Source organism: Notolepis coatsorum (genome assembly GCF_963971535.1).
Source record: "Notolepis coatsorum genome assembly, chromosome: 2".
Lineage (NCBI taxonomy): Eukaryota > Metazoa > Chordata > Actinopteri > Aulopiformes > Paralepididae > Notolepis > Notolepis coatsorum.
The window spans coordinates 146,830,737-146,852,088 of NC_140166.1; positions in this window are offsets into that span (position 1 = coordinate 146,830,737).

Sequence of the window (21,352 nt, forward strand, 5' to 3'; positions counted from 1 at the left end):
TACATGCTGTGTAGTGTGGAGGCCTACTGTACATGAGTAGGGTGAGTAACCTACATGCTGTGTAGTGTGGAGGCCTACTGTACATGAGTAGGGTGAGTAACCTACATGCTGTGTAGTGTGGAGGCCTACTGTACACGAGTAGGGAGAGTAACCTACATGCTGTGTAGTGTGGAGGCCTACTGTACATGAGTAGGGGGAGTAACCTACATGCTGTGTAGTGTGGAGGCCTACTGTACACGAGTAGGGAGAGTAACCTACATGCTGTGTAGTGTGGAGGCCTACTGTACATGAGTAGGGGGAGTAACCTACATGCCATTACTGCTTTTTATCTATTGACCCATTATAGCTACTTTATTATCTTGAAATAATATAACACCCACCTGTTACTATCACATTTTTTATCATTACATGTACATTACATTGTTAAGAGCTACAGGTGTCTCTATCTATCTCAACACCGATTCGAGATAAAACCCTGTGGCCGCTCAATATCCCCCAGCGAGGTGCTAAACTCATCAAGTTCTCGAGTCAATTACTAATCCTAATCACGCTTATTTCATAGTCACTGGTTAGTTTAATCCATTTCATATGAAATATAAGCGTATAAGAGTTGTTAACCTCTTCATTGTTTGTAATAAACAGTTTGGGAAAACTCCTTTCATTGAATTGTCATATTCACAGTAATACTATTTAATAAGTAGTACTACTAATAATAGTGTAATATTAGCGTAATAATATTAATAATCATTTCCATAAGACCAGGTCGAAAACAGAATGACTGAATAGTCATTGATATAACTTTAGCTAGAAGCAGTAACCAGCAATGCATTGAATCTGTAATCAGGCTACCAGAACATAATTACCTCCCGTTTACCTCAGATGAAAGCAGGGCGTTGCCAGCGCCCTGAAAGATCGTGATGGAGTGGTAAAGGCACACGGTCCACGAGTTGAATAAAAGTATTTAACAAAGTTTGGTTTAATTAGAAAAAGCAGTTACAATAATACTGTCTTGGAAAAATCCAATCCAGGAAAATAAACAAAGCAAGGTCATAAAAAACTCATCAAATACGAAATCAACTTCTTTCGCCTGAAGAACAATAAAACCTCTATAGTTTTAAAAAATCATCACAAAAGATGAGCTAAGAGCCTAACACAGCTCTTCAAATCTAAAACAGTAAAAATAGTGATGCCATCCTAGGGAAAAGCTCACAGTCCAAACGTCCAAATTTCAAGTCCCAATACACTGCACGACTTTGAAAAGGAGCAAAAAAAATTTCACTAAAGCAAGCCCGGGCATCCCCTTTTTTACACAGCAAAGATACACACTCCTCCTTTCAACTCTGTCTGGTCATTGGCTCAAAGATAAACACTCCTCCTTTCAACTTGTCTCTGCCTTAAAAAGTAATAGTAACAGTTTTACTGAAACGAATTACGGTACTGTGGAAACTCCCTAAAATTCCATCTGCATCTGTACTGGTCCGGCCTTCAGCCGGTGGAGTGCACTTTCCTCACAGACGCCCAAGGTCAGACAAAGAAGATAAGCGCCCTGACTTTCAAGCTGAATATACTGCCTTCCTGCTGGGAAGTAGGATGTATAGTATAGTATAGGATATATAATATAGTATAGGATGTATAGTATAGTAGGATGCATAGTATGTAAGTATTGATTATACTTTCTAGTTTTATTTAACATGTGCAATCAACATACACACAGTGAACCAGTGAACGTAGTGTAGGCACAAAGCGTAACTGCCCCTCATTCTGCTGGAATGAGTCTTGCAGAAGATAGGACCTGTCCGGGGGAGGGGATTACACAGTCCTGAAGCCCACAGTATTAACAGAGGACGGAACAATTGCACTGCTGTGATATACATGGTCCTTCAGCATATACAATAAACATATATTTAATCCTCTATTTATATATGTTAATGCTTAATATATTACATCATACAAGTGCCATAAGACAGAGAGAGAACAGGATGTCAATATAAAAAGGGTCACTGTAATTTGTGGCACTTCAACATGTATCCATAGCATTTATTATGTTTATGTTTAAATTAGGCCTGTCAGTTTATCGCGTTAATTAGCTTAATTAATTACACAGCAAATTATTGCGTATTATTATTATTTTTTGTTTGTATCTCATTCATTCCATAAGAATGTAGAATACACACTTACAGACTTTTTTTTTTAATATGGCCCATTTGCATGTTCTTGGTATCTGATTCTAGGGACATCTATGCATCTCAGGGAATGCATTCCCAGTGTCAGAAATACTGTGGGCTAGATCCACAAAGAATGGATTGCACGGTGCAAGTTGCACCCTTACTTACAATTCATTATGAATTGAAAATGGGGGACCCTGATGTAAACAAGACGAAAGTCTTTCTCTGGTCTGCATCCCCTTAACAATTGTGTGTATTGAGCCGTACTGTATTGTACCCATTCTGCAATCTGTTAATAACATTCAATCAATCTGCGCGGTGATTGATTGAATGAACATTTTATTTTGAGTAAATTGTAATGAACCAAATGAGAATATCAATAAATTTGTTTTTATCTTTGACTCTGAATAACACCATGCTCAAATTGACCAGACCTGAAAAATCTAAGCAAATTAATAGATGGAAGATGATTAAACAGAAGGTTTTGTAGATACAGTACTGAATTCTGCCATCCGGACACATGCAATTTTAAATATGATTATAGAATATAGAATATCAGGCATAAAATGGTTATGCGATTAAAATGCGATTTTGGTCCCTCTCTCTCCCCCTCTCTCCCTTCCCCTCTCTCTCTCTCTCTCTCTCTCTCTCTCTCCCTGTCTCTCTCTGTCTCTCTCTGTCTCTCTCACTCGGTGTGTTGCATCATGCAACAGGGTCTGCTCACACTGTACTTGTGCAGTTTGTGACGTGTGTACTAGTGATGTGCATCTCCATCACTGAGGCCGATGCGATGCGCATCTCGATACGGTGCCAACGATACGATACATTAACGATACATTTGAAGCACCGGGCGATGCGATGCGATACGATTCACCCCCTGTTGAGATACGATACGATTCGATACGATTTGATTCAACCTAATGCGATTCGGGGCGATACGATGCGATTCAACACGATGCAAAATAATGATAACATTTTATGGTATGACAGAGGATTTGGTTGTATTCCTTATATGCAGCTTATATTATTATTAAAAAATAAAATAATCTACTGTAAGACAATTTATATAAAAACTCTTGGGTGCCTAAGAAGACTTTTGCATAGTACTGTGTTTTCTATCCACTTTAGCTAAAAACACACACACACACAATACACACTACTGTGAGACAATAATAATCACACACAAAGGGATAATGGCTTATAGCAGACTTAATGATTTTATAATATTTCGAATAATGAAATTAAATGTGTATCATCAACTATCCAATTAGTATTTATATTGTAACGTTTGGCCACTTTAAATCATTAAACAGAGAGAGAGAGAGAGAGAGAGAGAGAGGGGAAGGGAGAGAGGGGGAGAGGGGGAGAGGGGGAGAGAGAGAGAGAGAGAGAGAGAGAGAGAGAGAGAGAGAGAGAGAGATTGCGTGTTTGAGTTTGAGCGTTCTGATGCTCCGTAGCTGACCACACCATGATGGCATTTTGTCAACAACACAGTTATATGGTCGTACTGGCGAATCGCGTCTCGCTCTTTCGCCATCGAGATATACCTCATCTCCAGTACCTACTGTACTACATGAACGAAAACAAAACACCCTTGCACTTGACCAGGCCCCGCCCCAGTGACTTACTATAAGTCACCAGGCGTGGTCACACTCGCCCTTCCTCTTTTTTCGTTTTCCATCATGGCCATGTTTTGCACCCTGTGTAACTAGTGTTATGAAATGCATGCTGCCCGGTCTGCCATGCACATCAATGTGTTGGAATTGAAGGCTGTCCTCCTGGTCCTCAAGCAGCTCGACCACATGGTGGTAGGCAAGCACGTCTTGGTCAGGACGGACAGCATGACAGCAGCGGCGTATATCAACAGACAGGGTGGAGTACGCTCCATCCGTCTGCACCGGGCACCGTTCGAGCTCTGGCTGTGGGCGTCTCGCAATCTGCGCAGCCTGAGGGCGCTCCACATCCCTGGCAGGGAGAATGTGGGCGCAGATGTGATGTTGCGGTGCGGTCCTCGTTCCGACGAGTGGACACTACGTCCAGACATAGTCAGGCAGGTCTGGGACCGCTTCGGGGAAGCTTCGGTGGATCTGTTTGCGAGCAGACAGTCTCACCAGTGCCCCTTGTGGTTCTCGGTCAGTCTGGGGGACGATCCTCCCTTGGGGGTGGATGCCTTCTCGATGTATCCAAGGCTTCTGTACGCCTTTCCCCCCACACACCTGGTAAGTCAGTTGTTGGAGCGGGTATGTTGGGAGCGCAGGACCTTGATCCTGATTGCGCCGGACTGGGGCACGGCTGTGTGGTTCCCGGTCCTGATCCAGCTCTTGGTAGCCCCGCCGTGGCCTGTTCCTTGGTCATCGCGGGCCCTCTCTCAAGCGCACGGGTCTCTGTGGCGGTTCCCTGTGCTGGGCCAGCCGCTGATGGTTTGGCTGGTGAGAGGGTGAGTCTGGAGAGGATGGACCCTTCTGTGGTTGACACCATCCGGAACGCTCATGCTCCCTCCACTATCGTGGTTTACGCGGGTAGGTGGCGTATTTTCCAAGAGTGGTGTAAGGTGGGGGGCTGGGACCCGGTGTCCTGCCCCCTGGACGCTGTCCTTACCTTCCTTCAGTCTATTTTTGATAGACTGTCGGCTTCGACGGTTAGGGTATATGCTGCGGCTATATCCTCTTGTCATGAGGGGTTTGAGGGCGCTACGTTGTTCAGCCACCCTCTTGTGAAGCGATTCCTGCTTGGCGCTCGGCGCCTTAAGCCGGTGAAACGTTCTCTGTCTCCGAGTTGGGACCTTCAATTGGTCCTTGGTCGGTTGTCCGAGGCCCCGTTTGAGCCTCTTGAGCAGGCACCTTTGGAACAGCTGTCTTTCAAGACTGCGTTCCTGCTGGCCATCACCTCCGCTAAGCGCGTGGGTGAGCTCTGTGCTCTCTCGGTGCGGCCTGAGTGCTTGTCTATTTGTGTCAATAGCGGTGCAACTCTGAGGCTTTATCCAGTCTTCGTGCCAAAAAATATCCGGAGCTCCTTTCGCTCCAGGGATATTGTGGTTAAGGCGTTTCATCCACCTCCTCACGCTGGTGAGTTAGAGGCGAGCCTTCACCTGTCGTGTCCGGTCCGGGCTTTGGGGGTTTACCTCAGCCGGACTCAGGACCTCAGGGCTACCAATCAGCTCTTTGTCTGTTACGGTGGCTCTCGCGGTGGTAAGGCACTGTCGACACAGCGCCTGTCCCATTGGTTGTGCGAGGGCATTGCCCTTTGCTACATGTTGGCTGGGCTGGCCCCCCCTGGGGGTGTCAGGGTGCACTCCACTCGTGGAGTGGCGGCCTCCGCCGCCCTGTTAGGAGGGGCCTCGGTGGAGGACATCTGTGCTGCGGCCTCATGGTCCTCCCGGGTCCTTTCGTTAGGTTTTACCTCATGGACATGACTGGGGGTTCTGTCTCCCAGGCGGTTCTGAGGTCTGGAACCTCCCCTGCTTCCCGCCTTTCGGTGGGTTTGCAGGGATGTGTGGGTGTGTGCCACAAGGTGTTGTGTCACACATGATCCTGCCTGTGCTGTGCGTTAGAGGTTTCTAGTTCCCTCTTTTTCGCACTTGGGTGGAGTTGACTGACGCCCCCTCTTCGCTAGGAAGAGGGGGTGACGGGACTCCCCTCCCCCCTGGTGTAGGGCTTGCGGGTCCTCAGGGGGTACATTTGTCGGTCCTCGCGTCTGCTCTGTCCCTATATCTCGATGGCGAGACACGATTCGCCAGTACGACCATATAACGATAGGTTATGTATATAACCTAGTTATATGAGTACTGGCTGAGCGTCTCGCTCTTAGCGCGCCCTGAGGTCCCTTGGGGGGGTTTTTCTGATGGAAAACTCTTCCCGAGGAAGGGCGAGTGTGACCACGCCTGGTGACTTATAGTAAGTCACTGGGGCGGGGCCTGGTCGAGTGCAAGGGTGTTTTGTTTTCGTTCATGTAGTACAGTAGGTACTGGAGATGAGTTATATCTCGATGGCGAAAGAGCGAGACTCTCAGCCAGTACTCATATAACTAGGTTATATACATAACCTATCGTTTCTACCTGGCTGGAGGAAGCGATATAAAGAAACGAATTGCCAATAAATGTGAAGTTATCTTTGAACCTGTTGTCAAGCGTCTTCAATATACCCCCCCCCCCCCATTTCCTCACTAATGGAACTGGTGTTGCAGAGTCACGTTAGTTAGTTAGACACTGTATTTTAGCATTAGCTGAACGGCTAACTGGCGTTAGCCAGAGGCTACTAGCGTTAGCCAGTTGATCAATTCTATTCATGTCTCCTCCTCCTCGACTTCCACTGTTTGTTGATAACTGTGACGCGGCTCTCGCCTTCTGTAGTAGCGAAGCAGAAATAGTATCTGCTGTGTGCAGTCACAGTGCACTGCTGACAGAAGTGGATGAGAGGAAATTATTAGGGCTGTCAGTTTATCGCGTTAATTAGATTAATTAATTACACAGCAAATTATCGCGTTATGAAAATTAACTCAAAATGTATTACAATTTTCTTTTTTCTTTTTTTTAATAATATTTTTTTGTATCTCATTCATTCCATAAGAATGTAGAATACACATTTACAGACTTTTTTTTGCATGTTCTTGGTATCTGATTCTAGGGACATCTATGAATCTCAGGGAATGTATTCCCAGTGTCAGAAATACTGTGGGCTAGATCCACAAAGAATGGATTGCATGGTGCAAGTTGCACCCTTACTTACAATTAATTATGAATTGAAAATGGAGGACCCTGATGTAAACAAGATGAAAGTATTTCTCTGGTCTGCATCCCCTTAACAATTGTGTGTATTGAGCCGTACTGTATTGTACCCATTCTGCAATCTGTTAATAACATTTTCATTCAATCAATCAATCAATCTGCGCGGTGATTGATTGAATGAAAATTTTATTTTGAGTAAATTGTAATGAACCAAATGAGAATATCAATACATTTTTTTTTTATCTTTGACTGTGAATAACACCATGCTCAAATTGACCAGACCTGAAAAATCTAAGCAAATTAATAGATGGAAGATGATTAAACAGAAGGTGGAAGATGATTAAACAGAAGGTTTTGTAGAAACAGTACTGAATTCTGCCATCCGGACACATGCAATTTGAAATATGATTATAGAATATAGAATATCAGGCATAAAATGGTTATGCGATTAAAATGCGATTAATTAGATTAATTAATTACAAATCCTGTAATTAATTAGATAAATTTTTTTAATCGCCTGACAGCACTAGAAATTATATGAATGAATCGGTTTTGACCGATGCAAAGACGCTACAACAAGATGCATCGCGAGTTCAGCCTGAATTGTAGCCGATTCCACCGGTGCACTCGCATCGTGAACGTTTATGCCGGTGCACCGATGCGAATCGGTGAATTTTAACATCACTAGTGTGTACTAAGCTTATAGAGTTCGATTCAAATAAGGCAAAACTGCAAATCTGCATGTCGTGCTTGAAAATTAACCTGGCTTTAAGCTTGTTTATCAGGTTCCAGGGGTGTTTTATGCATTTTCCCTGTTACTGCCAGGTGTACGACTGTACAGGTGCATTGCCACTAAGCCTCGGGCAGCGCTATTATTTAAGAATACGTTGACTGTATCATATGCCCAGCCTCGGGCAGCGCTATTATTTAAGAATATGTTGACTGTATGTCCAGCCTCAGCCAGTGCTATTATTTAAGAATACGTTGAGTGTATGCAAAAAAATTAAAATAAATAATATGTATTAATTTAAAAAAAAGTTTAAATCTCGCACAGGGCCTCGCATTTCAAGTTTCAAGTTTCAAGTTTCTTTAATAGTTGTCATACAGAAGTACAGAATACTTTTATACAAAATGCTTCTTACTGTTGCACTCCAGAGACTGTGCAAGACAAGATAAGTATGAAATAAAATAACATAGTAAAATTAGAGTAAAAAAAATGAGGTCACAGTGTTCAGTTTAGACATATGTACAATGTTCGATGCAGAATAGACGTAGTTACCATACAATATACAATACTGTGCAGTGTACTAATATACGGCACTGAATGCACCATTGACCATTTACCATAATGTAGTTATTCACAGATGCAGAGCAGGGGAATAGTTAGTGTAAAACAAAACAATGGGTAGACTTTAGTTTGTTCATGGAGGTTAAAAAAAATCACCGTTTCTGAATCTATTTTCAGAATATTTTTATTAAACCCATTCCTTCCCACCAGTATTTTGTAGGGCTGACCTCGACTAGTCGAATAGTCGACTAATCGATCGAAATGAGCTCTTAGTCGACTGCCAACCAATTTTTTTGTATCCTTCTTTCCAAAAGCAAAGGTGGCTAGCGCTAATGGTGCACATACCAGCGAGGCTAACCTAAGGCAAAGAAAACGGGCATAGAGGCACTGAAAGTGGATTTCACCCGTCGAATGAACACGACTAGACAAATATCAAGATGTATCCATCAGTGGACTTATTGCATGCTTTCGCAGAGAGCAAGAAGCCGACATTAAGCACCCCCCACAGCCCAAATGGAATGACTACCAGTCGACTATCGTCAAAGTCGACTACAAGTTCTTAGTCGGGGACAGGCCTAGTATTTTGTAGTTTCTTTGGATACATTCATTGAAAGCATACAGTATGTGTCACTCTGGCTGTGACCAGCATGAGACATTGAAAAGTTCTCTGTGTGCTTCTTTACCGTTGTGCTGTCCTGCCAAAAACAAACCAGGCACATTTCCTGACTGTAGATGCAAGCTGGTGCACTTGCAGTGTGCCAGGTACTTGACATGTCATTATGAGCTAGAAGCCACCTGCCTTCTTCTAGCTGCTGAAGGCTGTGCTGTACAGTGTGTGTGTGTGTGTGTGTGCGTGTGCGTGTGTGTGTGTGTGTGTGTATGTGTGTGTGTGTGTGTGTGTGTGTGTGTGTGCGCGCGTGTGTGTGCGCGTGCGTGTGTGTGTGCATGTTGAGATCAGAGGCTCTGTGTAGGATTGTTAGTAACTGTCTACAGTAACTGTACATATGGCTGTTTACTCTAGTAACTGTTTACCTGCATATATATAATTGTCTCCACCAGTGACTGTCTAGTTGAATATATATCTGTTCCCACTGGAGGGCGCTCTAGGCGGAGCAACCCAGGTACTCTACCTTATGGCGAGTATAAAAGCAAAGGTATCCACCCAGTTCGTTCTCTCCCCCAATGTCTCTCAGTGAGAGAAGACTTGTGTTACTGCTGCTTACCATGTGAATAAAAGAAGTCACGCCAGTTCAGGCTCAAGATAGAAACCATGCCTCTTGACCACATTATTGTCGCCCTATAGTTGAATTCTGTTGACAGGTTATGGGCCCAGATAATGCCGGGTCGAAATAGTGGAGGTACTGTAGCTGAAGGTACTTAGCTGAAGTTATAGGCTAGGATAGCACCGGGAGCAACGCGTGGCTAGTCGCTAGGCCAACAAGAGCAAAAGCTAAGCATACCATTAACGAAGAGGATGGAAAACAAGAGAAGAGACAAATGGCCAACATTCAATGGAAAAGCAGAGAATTACAAGCTCTGGGAAGAGCACATGCTGTGCTGCATGCACGGGGCGGGGCTGAAGGAGACGATCCTGGGGGCCCCCACCGGAGAACTGACAGCGGAAGAGCAAGCCCTGGACGACCAGCGGAACGCCAGCGCGTACTGTGAGTTAGCGCCGATGCTCGACGACACCAGCCTGTGGCTGATATTCCGCGACACTAAAGACAGAGGCCGAGAAAGCCTGGCGGTATTGAGAGAGCACACTAAAGACCCAGAGTCGTGGCCCTCTACACAGCACTAACGGGCCTGAGGAAGGGGACCACCGAAACTGTGACGAATACGTCAACAGAGCGGAGAAAATCACGACGCCATTGAGGAGTGCCGGAGAAGCACAGAGCGATGGGCTAATGATGGCGATGATAATGAGAGGACTACCGGAGCTGTACAAACCATTCACACTCCTGGTAACACACGGTTCAACGGACATTACGTTGGGACAATTCAAGGCTAAGTTAAGGAACTTCGAGGCCTCAGAAGACACCCACCGAGCCGCCGCAGAGGAGGGGGAGAGGGTGCCAAGAGAGAGAACCAGGACCACGACGGAACTGGCGTGTTGGCGATGCGGGGATAAAGGCCATCGGAGAAGCGAATGCACAAAGACTGTCTGGTGTAGCATCTGCAAATCCACGGGGCACACAGACAGAGTCTGCATGAAGAAACACAACCAGAGCGCGCGATACGCGCATGGACAAGATGGCGGCTACGGACGAGACGACGGCCATGAACGAGACAGAGGCCACGGACAAAATGGCGACTACAGGCGAGACGAAAGCCACAGACAAAATGGCGACTACGGACAAGATAACGGCTGTGGACAGGATGACGACAGCGGACACGACGGCGGCTACTATCGACGTGAGATAAATCGAGACGACGCCCTGAGAATCAATGGCGGCGACTATCGACGTGAGATGAATCGAGACGACGCCCGGAGAATCGATGGCGTCGACGATCGACGTGAGGCGAGTCGAGACGACGCCTGGAGGATAACGGGACAAGAACACTGCGCTTTTGGAACTTTGACGACACTTTCCACTCGGAGAGGCACTGCATGGAGCTGGCGGACGTTAGACGCATCTACGGATTGGCACAAGAGAGGGGAGACGCACAGGTATGCCTCACGGACAGCAAGGGGCGCCGGCGTACGGTGACGCTAAAGAACGCTCTATACATACCATCGTTCCCACAATGACTATTATCTGTAATAGCTGCTACTGCAAGCGGCGCCAAGGTATTCTTCGATAAAGGTAAACATTTTCTTGTAGAACCTGACGGTACCCGGTTTGACATAAAGATGTACCAGAGAATATTTTATCTGAAAACGGAGTGTAATGACAATGACCAGTGTAACGATAATGATGATGTGTGTAGCGGGACGGCCAGTCACGATATTCAGACATGGCATGAGATTATGGGTCATTGTAATTACGAGGATTTACTGAAACTGCAAGTAGTGTCAGAGGGCATGGCATGCACATTGAGGGGGAGAAGCGTAGACCTGACAAAAACTGTGCAATGTGCAAAACGGGGAAGTTTACCCAACCGAGATACAGAAATCCCACAGACAGAGTAAGGGTACCACTTGCACTAGTTGACATGGACCTAGCAGGCCCAGTAAGCAATGAGTCCATAGGAGGTTTTAGATATGTACAGTATTTTACAGACGTGTGTACAGGGGCAGTGTTTGTTTACTTTATCAAAGAAAATAGTGACACACTCCAGGCCACAGAAAGATTCCTGGCAGACGTAGCCCCTTATGGTAAAGTAAGATGTTTGAGGTCCGACCACGAAACCGAGTTCACAAACAGAGAGTTCCAATCACTGTTGAGCAGGTATAAGATAAGACACAAGACGTCACGTCCATATCCCACACACCAGAGCGGGGTGGCAGAGAGGGAATGGCACACCCTTTTCGAAATGGCTAGGTGTAAGCTAGCAGATAGTAACTTACCAAAGAGCCTGTGGCATTATGCAGTGCAAGAAGCCGCTTACACCAGAAACAGGTGCTTTAATAAGCACTCGGACACCACTCCGTATACAGCGCTGACAGGAAAGAAGTGTAATCTAGCCAGAATGCACCGATTTGGATCAGTGTGTTATGCGTACCTGCAGGACAGGGGAAAACCCAAGTCCAAGGATGTAAAATGATTTTTCGTAGGACACGACAGAGGAGTCCTGCTTTCCTAGTTTTTCACCCCGGTAACGGGAGAGTGCAGAAACACATGCTAGTCAAGTTTGTCGCGAAGACAACCTGTGAGAGCGAGACACAGACAGAGGAGCCAGAGCTGGACTCCAGAGCAAGGTGTGTAGAAATAGAAACACATCACCCCAGTGTACTTAGTACAGTTGTGCAGACAGACAGTCAGCAACCCCCAGAGGGCGATGACGAGAAGCACCTGAGGGTGACGTCAAGTGCCCCAAGCAGTGGGAGGTATCCCCCAAGAGAACACAAACCCCCAGAATATCTGCCAGACTCAGGGGCGTAGCTGGGGGGGGGGGGGGGTAGTTTAGGATGATTCCAAGGGCCCAGCACTGGGGGGGGGGCCCAATTTTTTTCTTTTTTTTTTTTTTTTTTTTTTTACTAGACATCACTCAGGTGTATTATTGATGCTCTCATTGATACTATGTTTGTTTCTGAAGTGTGTGTGTGTGTGTATGTGTGTGTGTGTGTGTGTGTGTGTGTGTGTGTGTGTGTGTGTGTGTGAGATATATAGAGAGAGAGGGGGGGCTTTGGTAGACTATTGCATTGGTCCATTCATTGAAGATGAACGCAATGCGACATCCTTTACTAGGCTCACCCACCAACAGTGCAGGTGCTGAACTGCTGATCCGAATGTATAGGTAAAAACCATATTATGCGTTTTCATCAATAAAAAAATGGCAAAAAAAAGATTCCGCTCGCATTCACTGGGGGCCTACAAATACATTCTTTCATGGGGCCCAGAATCTGGAGCTACACCCCTGGCCAGACTATGCCATGAAAGGGAGTGACAAGGAGGACAATACACCTACCCCCGTTGAGTACTACTAAACTACTTGGGGGGGGGCCCAATTTTTTTTTTTTTTTTTTTTTACTAGACATCACTCAGGTGTATTATTGACGCTCTCATTGATACTATGTTTGTTTCTGAAGTGTGTGTGTGTGTGTGTGTGTGTGTGAGATATATAGAGAGAGAGGGGGGGCTTTGGTAGACTATTGCATTGGTCCATTCATTGAAGATGAACGCAATGCGACATCCTTTACTAGGCTCACCCACCAACAGTGCAGGTGCTGAACTGCTGATCCGAATGTATAGGTAAAAACCATATTATGCGTTTTCATCAATAAAAAAATGGCAAAAAAAAAATTCCGCTCGCATTCACTGGGGGCCTACAAATACATTATTTCATGGGGCCCAGAATCTGGAGCTACACCCCTGGCCAGACTATGCCATGAAAGGGAGTGACAAGGAGGACAATACACCTACCCCCGTTGAGTACTACTAAAGGGTAGCCAGTGGGGTAAACCCAACCTTTAAGGAGGCCACATTGTCCCCCGAAGAGGGCAGACAGACAGTGGGAGGGAAATGGTTGTATTCGATCCAGGAGGGTATTGGAGACCATGGTAAATACAAAGTATGGTTCATAGGAAATTGATTGAATGCTGAAGCATTTAGCCATATGTTTGGTCCCATGTTTAAGTACAGAGGTGGATGAGTTACCAGGTTTAAAATACTGGAATGGATCTTATGTTTAACCCCATGTTTAAGTACAAAGGTGGGTGGTTTACAATGTTAAAGTACAGAGGTGATTCAATGTTTAAATACAAAAGAGAATCTATGTTTAAAATACAGAAGTGGAGGATTTGATCATCGTTCCAGACCACAAAAGAAAGACCTAGGCAGGTTAAACCATTTTATAGGTATAGACTTCGAACAGTCTGCCAATTTGTTTCAGAAATGACAACAAAGGTTTAAGGGCTTAGAGCCTACAGGGATACTATCAGCCTGTGAAGCTGAGTATATGTTTCTAGCTATGACAATGCAAAATATGTTTATCTAGAGCAACTGCTCGAAGTGATGAAGATATGGTTATGAATGTATTGTTCAAAATGCAGTAGGTAATTGAAATATATCCTCTACCGAATATGGTGTTTTTGAAGAATGGGCGTTCTGTCAAAACCGTTTAAAATGATGAACATTGTGTATAATATGTCAATATAGATGTAAACGGGTCATTATAAATAATATCATCTCATCAGGTATGTCATCAGATAAGAAAGAATGACACCGGTTTACTGTCCAATGGAGTAATAGATACTATGAGAGAACCTGTTTCAAATTAAAATTGAAGGGATTTGCAAAGGTCATGTTTAATGTGAAGATATTGACTGTCATACCCTATGGATGTTTTTGGGATTATATATTATTTTCCTTTGTTAAATGTTTTTCCCAGAAGTCAGCCAGTATGCTAATGCGACCTAAGTGGGAGTGTTGAGATCAGAGGCTCTGTGTAGGATTGTTAGTAACTGTCTAACTGTACATATGGCTGTTTACTCTAGTAACTGTTTACCTGCATATATATAATTGTCTCCACCAGTGACTGTCTAGTTGCATATATATCTGTTCCCACTGGAGGGCGCTCTAGGCGGAGCAACCCAGGTACTCTACCTTATAGCGAGTATAAAAGCAAAGGTATCCACCCATTTCGTTCTCTCCCCCAATGTCTCTCAGTGAGAGAAGACTTGTGTTACTGCTGCTTACCATGTGAATAAAAGAAGTCACGCCAGTTCAGGCTCAAGATAGAAACCATGCCTCTTGACCACATTATTGTCGCCCTATAAGTGAATTCTGTTAACAGTGCAGTACAGGAAAAAAGGTGTTTTATTTGAATTGCCGGCTAAGGAACAGCTAGGATCCAACTATATTTCCTGTTGCAGGTGTTGTCGTGGAGTGGTCTGAGCTTGCCTGCACTCACACTGTTAGTTAGACACACCGGCCCACAGTGTGCGGATGGGTGTTGTGTGCTGCTGGTTAATTGGCAGAACCTCCCCAAGGGGTTAGGTCCGGAGTGATGACACCTGCGACGGAAACAGAGGAGTGTTTGACTGAAAGATACACGAGAGGGAGGCCAGGGAGGTTCTGATATCAAACCCGCAAAACCATATCGCAAATGTCATCATCCTCCTGTTCTTTGGATGCCATTCCCACCCCCTTGCTCAAAGAGGTTTTAGACCGTGTGATTGGAGATATCCTTAAAATTGTAAACAGCTCTCTCCAATCAGGCGTCTTCCCAGACTCACTAAAGACGGCTGCAGTTAGGCCCTTACTAAAGAAACACAACCTTGATCCCTCTGTGTTGAGTAACTATAGACAGGCCCGGACTGGCCATCGGGAGCACCGGGAGTTTTCCCGGTGGCCTGGCCTGCACAGATTAAAAAAAAAAATTATAAAAAAAAAAAAAGAAAAAAATTGTCAGGCCATTGTTTCTAGTTGTGGCGGCGGCGCGGCGCGATAGTTAGATAACCTAGATGGGTGGGGAACAACCAGGATTTCACTGTCTGCGTCAGAGTTGGAGGTACTCAGGTAGAAGTAATAATCCCCACCACCAAAATTAATATCTACCCAAACCAAAAGCCCTGGGTAGACAAATCCGTCCGTGAGGCTCTGAAAGTGCGCACATCAGCATACAACACCGGGCTGGTGACAGGCAACATGGAAGAACACAAGATGGCAAGATACAACGTCAGGAGAGCAGTAATAGAGGCAAAACGGCGTTACAGGGATAAAGTTGAACTTCAGTTTGAACAGGCTGACTCTAGAGGCATGTGGCAGGGCCTCAGAACAATGACAGACTACAAAGGAACCCCCCTCAAACTGAACAGTGACATCTCCTTAGCAAATGATCTCAACTCCTTCTATGCGAGGTTTGAGGCTGTGAATAACAACACCAGCCTACAAACCACGGCAATGGGGGGGGGGGGGTCTGCTGATGGAGACTCAGTGTTCAGGGTAACAGAGCATGAGGTGAGACGGATCTTTAAAAAAGTGGATATCAGGAAGGCAGCAGGACCGGACGGCATCCCCGGCCGCGTCCTAAAAGTCTGTGCCGACCAACTGGCCCCGGTATTCACTGACATCTTCAACCTGTCCTTGGAACAGGCCGTCATCCCCACCTGTCTGAAGAAGTCCACCATCATCCCTGTACCCAAAAAATCTACGCCCGCTTGCCTCAACGACTACCGCCCTGTAGCCCTCACCTCCATAGCCATGAAGTGCTTTGAGAAGCTAGTGAAGGGCTACATCTGTTCCTCCCTCCCCATCAACCTGGACCCTCTGCAATTTGCATATCGCCCCAACAGGTCCACGGAGGACGCCATAGCCCATGTGCTGCACACAGCAGCATCACATCTGGACAAGAGGAAGGGGAACTATGTGAGAATGCTGTTCATCGACTACAGCTCAGCATTCAATACCATAGTCCCCTCCAAACTCATAGCCAAGCTCAGGGACCTGGGCTTGAACTATGACCTGTGCCAGTGGGTCCTGGACTTCCTGACGGGCAGACCCCAGGTGGTAAGAGCCGGCAACTGCACCTCCTCATCCATCACGCTCAACATAGGGGCCCCCCAGGGCTGTGTTCTGAGCCCCCTCCTCTACTCCCTGTACACACATGACTGCGTAGCACAGCGGAACAACAACACCATCATCAAATTTGCTGATGACACAGTAGTGGTGGGCCTGATCTCTGCCAACGACGAAAGGGCCTACCTGGAAGAGGTAGAGAACCTGTCACAGTGGTGTCAGGAGAACTGCCTCTCCCTGAACGTCAGCAAAACAAAAGAGATGATTGTGGACTTCAGGAGGTCGGGGGTCAAGGACTACAGCCCCCTCAGCATCGACGGGGCACCAGTTGAGAGAGTGAACAGTTTCAAGTACCTCGGAGCCCACATATCCGAGGACTTGACATGGACCACACACATTGACAGTGTTGTGAAGAAGGCACGACAACGCCTCTACTTCCTCAGGCGCCTAAGGAAGTTCCAAGTCAGTCAGAAGATCCTTAGGAACTTCTACTCATGTACAATAGAGAGCATCCTGACCGGCAACATCACCTCCTGGTTTGGGAATAGCACTGCACAAGACCGTAGCAGACTACAAAGAGTGACACGTTCAGCCGAACGCACAATTAGAGGGGGGCTTCCCACCCTCCAGAACATTTACAACAAGCGGTGCAAGGGGAAGGCTAAGAGAATTATTAAGGACTCGAGCCACCCGAACAACTGCCTCTTTGAACTGCTGCCGTCAGGCAAGCGATACCGGAGTCTTATGGCGAGCACAGAAAGACTCAGAAGGAGCTTCTATCCCCAGGCCATCAGGCTGCTAAACGAACAATAATCGCTAAACGAACAATAATCACTATGCAACAACCATCAAATGCACACAGCACACACACCCACACGCACACACACACTCACTCAAACAAACAACACACTGCAGCACCCACTCTCCACACTTTAGATCACACAAACACACTTACACTTTATATTTATTGATAAAGGATTTGCACTACAACTCGTACACCTACTGTGAATTGTACCTAAACTGCACCTTGTCCATTTATGCCTTGCACTATATAGTATTGTATATTAGTACACTGCACAGTATTGTATATTGTATGGTAACTACGTCTACGAACATTGTACATATGTCTAAACTGAACACTGTGACCTCTTTTTTTTTTTTTTTCTTCTAATTTTTACTATGTTTTTATTTCATACTTATCTTGTCATGCACAGTCTCTGGAGCGCAACAGTAAGAAGCATTTTGTACAAAAGTATTCTGTACTTCTGTATGACAACTATTAAAGAAACTTGAAACTTGAAACTTGAAACTATCTGACTCTCTCTCACGCAGATCACACACACACAATGGAGCCGTGCTGCCGCTTGTGATTGGTGGAGGCGGGACCAGGCGATACAACTGATTGACAGCGGAGGCGGCGAATGGAATGGCAGACGGCACTCAGATGCAGAATAACAGCCAGGCAATGAGCCAGGTAGTGAGGGACTCGGGAGAGATACAGTAGAGCGAAAGTCAATTAACGTTGATGTCAAGATGGACAGTGGAAGAAAGAGAAAGGGTGGAGGAGAGAGGGATAAAACAAAGAAAAAGAAAGGCCCTTACAGGAGAGAGTGGTTAACTGTATTATAATAGTAAATAGAAAAATATGTTGTGCTCTTGCTTTTTTCTTTTTGAAGGTGGAGAGAGTAGCATTGCTAGTGCCACAACAGTTTTATTTGAGGTCCATAACAGTACATTGTACTAAGCAATTGTTGGCTCATTAGTTTGTGATTCACATGCACTAAAATTCACCAGAATGCAGGAAATTAAGTCTTTGTAACAAAAAGAAACCTAGTGGGGGACCCCCAGACCCCCCGCTTAAAAAGTGGCCTGACTGGGGCTATATTTCGCGCTATATCTCCCGGTATGAATTATTTCCCCAGTCCGGCCCTGACTATAGACCTATCTCTAATCTCCCTTTTCTGGGCAAGGTCTTAGAAAAGACTATCTTTCATCAACTGGATGCGTTTTTACAGAGGAATAAGGTCCATAACCAATTCCAATCTGGCTTCAGGAGGGGCCATAGCACTGAGACAGCACTTGTAAAGGTAATCAATAGGGGTGTAACGGTACATGTGTTCGTCCCGCAAATTTACGGTACGGCCGTCACGATGCGGTACATCCAGCCATACGCCGAATACGTCTCAGATGACAAGCGGACTGAATTAACAACAGCGCGCACTGACACTCTGCACTCGGCTCTCCCCTCCTCCTCTCCTGTTTACTACAGCCTATTTGTCCCAAAAACAAAACCATGATGAATTAATTAAATGTTTAACACAGCAGGGTCATTACAATTTTGCAGTTTTCTTTAGTTTTCTTGTTCGCCCAATAATGGTAACCAAAAGACACACCCAATAATGGTAACCAAAAGACACACACACGCGCGCGAACACACGTCAACCTTTTCCGGCGGACCGCGGAGTCCCACAGCTGATCGAAAAAAGAAAAAAAAGCACAACATACCACCAGATCATCTGAGCTCCTCTCCAGTTGCTGCTGCCTACCGTTTAAATCCAAAATATTGATAATCCTCTGCCATTGTTGTGTAACATGTCATCTGTTATCTAGTCTTCTTCAGTCTCGCCTTCACGTGAAGTTAAATCCTCTCTATAAGTGAAACTGAAACTAAGTTGTTGTTAAAGGTGCAGTAGGCAATTAATTTACTCGGTGGATGCCTGAACACAGAATGACACCAGTATCACTGACTACTACGGCAAGCCTATAGAATATTATTATATTTAATAATAATAATAATTATAATTATTATAAATATATAATAATAATTATAAATATTTTGTTCCTGTTGTACCGAAATCGTACCGAACCATGACCGCAATACCGAGGTACGTACCGAACCGTGGTTTCTGTGTACCATTACATCCCTAGCAGGGCTTGACATTGACACCCGCCCACCCGCCAGACGCGGGTAGAATTCCCCTGGGGCGTGTACTTCCGTCATTCTACCCGCCACATTGGCTAGTGGTCTGTCTGTCTGTGTGTATGTGTGTGTGTATGTGTGTGTGTTTATGTGTGTGTGTTTAGCCTTTAGCGTCTTTTTCTCCCTGCATTCTAAAAGAAAAAATCTCTGCCTTTGATTGGCTATATTACGTTCATTATGCAAAGACCAGCCCTGATCTGCCTCTGATGGGTTACCATTATTGGGCAAACAAGAAAACTAAAGAAAACTGCAATTGAAACATGAAACCAGCTCTCTTCAAATTTATTTTCACACTGAGAGTCCGTCGCCAATACACATAATCAGCTGGCGGGCTGAGCTCGTTGAACACAGCTGCCTAAAAACATCCTTACAGACAGTACTGGCAAGTATTTTCATATCTTATCAAACTCCTTATGAGAGGAATCGTGGTTCGTGGAATACATATTGACCTGAAAGATGACAACCCTTTTAGCCTTAAATCCTGCATGGCTAATCAGAATGCAGTTCAGATCAACATTAAAGAGCTACCTGAATCTGCTGATGATAGCATTGTGACTGAGTTTTTGAGTCAAAGAGGGTGTAAGATGGTAGGCAATATCATGAAACGAATGATTCGATACAACAATCAGCTGACAAACTGTTCCAATGGAGACCGGATGGTCTACATAGAAGCCATGCCCTCCAAGAACATTCCTCGGTCTGTGAAGATGGGTACACACTGGGTTAAGGTATTCTACTATGGACAGATAAACATACAACAGCATGGAAAGCCGACACATGACAGTGAACGTAACCCAAAATACAGTCCAGCCACTGAAGAGTCGATTAGAGTCATTGAGGAGACCTACAACAAGTATGTGGAAAAACCTCCCCCCTCTAAAGATGTGACAGAGCCAATCGAGAGTGAGGAAGGGGAGTCTGAGATGGAGGAGGTGAAGGAGATGGAGGAGGTGACTGCATCTCAAACCATGGAGGGGAAAGGAGATGAGGTCCCTACTGTAGCTACAGACGTGACCAAGAAGAAAAACAAACCGAAGAATAAGAAAAAGAAGGAGACCAAGAGAGCAATGAAAGGACATAAAGAGAGTCAGGACAAACCTGTCAAAGAGAACACCAGGACAACCAGTCAAAGACCCAACTCTTCTGGAAGTAAGACAGAAGTTGACCCATCATCAATTCGATCTTATTTCCAACCTGCAAAGGCCATAAGCGCGAAGCAACAGAGGGAAATTGGATCACTAAGCTCAGAATCTGGGACCAGCCCACCAGTAAAGAAGCGGGCTGATGACCAGGAAGATTTTCAACAGCCACCTGGCCAACAACAAAGCCTCCAAGTCTCAACCAAAGCAGGTGCCATGCCAGAGATGGCCAGCAGGCCACCAGCAGGTGAACATGGTGTGACAGGAGGGGCGCTCAGTAAGCCCCAGGCGACATCAGAGGAACAGAGTGCCCACCCAGTCAACTCTGGGGGTCCCTGCCCCTGATCAAGTGGGCCTTCCACAGGGTTCAAGACCGAAGAGTGATCATCCATCATAATGTCATAATGACTTTACAACTACCGAAGAAGGGACTAAGAATTGCCCATCTAAATATTTGTAGTCTAAAAAACAAGGTACAAGAACTGAGTTCTGTCCTATTTTAAAATGCTTTACATATTACAGCCCTATCTGAGACACATCTAGACACATCAATAGATGACAATCAGGTTGCAATACAGGGGTATAATTTATACAGGCTTGATAGAAATAAGCATGGAGGAGGTGTTGCTTTTTATATTCAAGAACATATACCTGTCAAAGTACGAATAGATCTAAGTGCACCTGGTGTGGAAATGCTATGGCTACAGGTTCATCTACCTCACCTTAAACCAGTTCTAATAGGCTGCTGCTATAGACCACCGGGCTCAAACATACAGTACCTTGAAGATATATGCAAGATGCTACAAATGGTCACTGATATTGACAGAGAAATATATTTTGTTGGAGACCTTAATATTGACTGGTTCTCCAAAACATGTACATTAAAAAAGAAATTAAGTGATGTGGCCAATGTGTGCAATCTATCACAGATTGT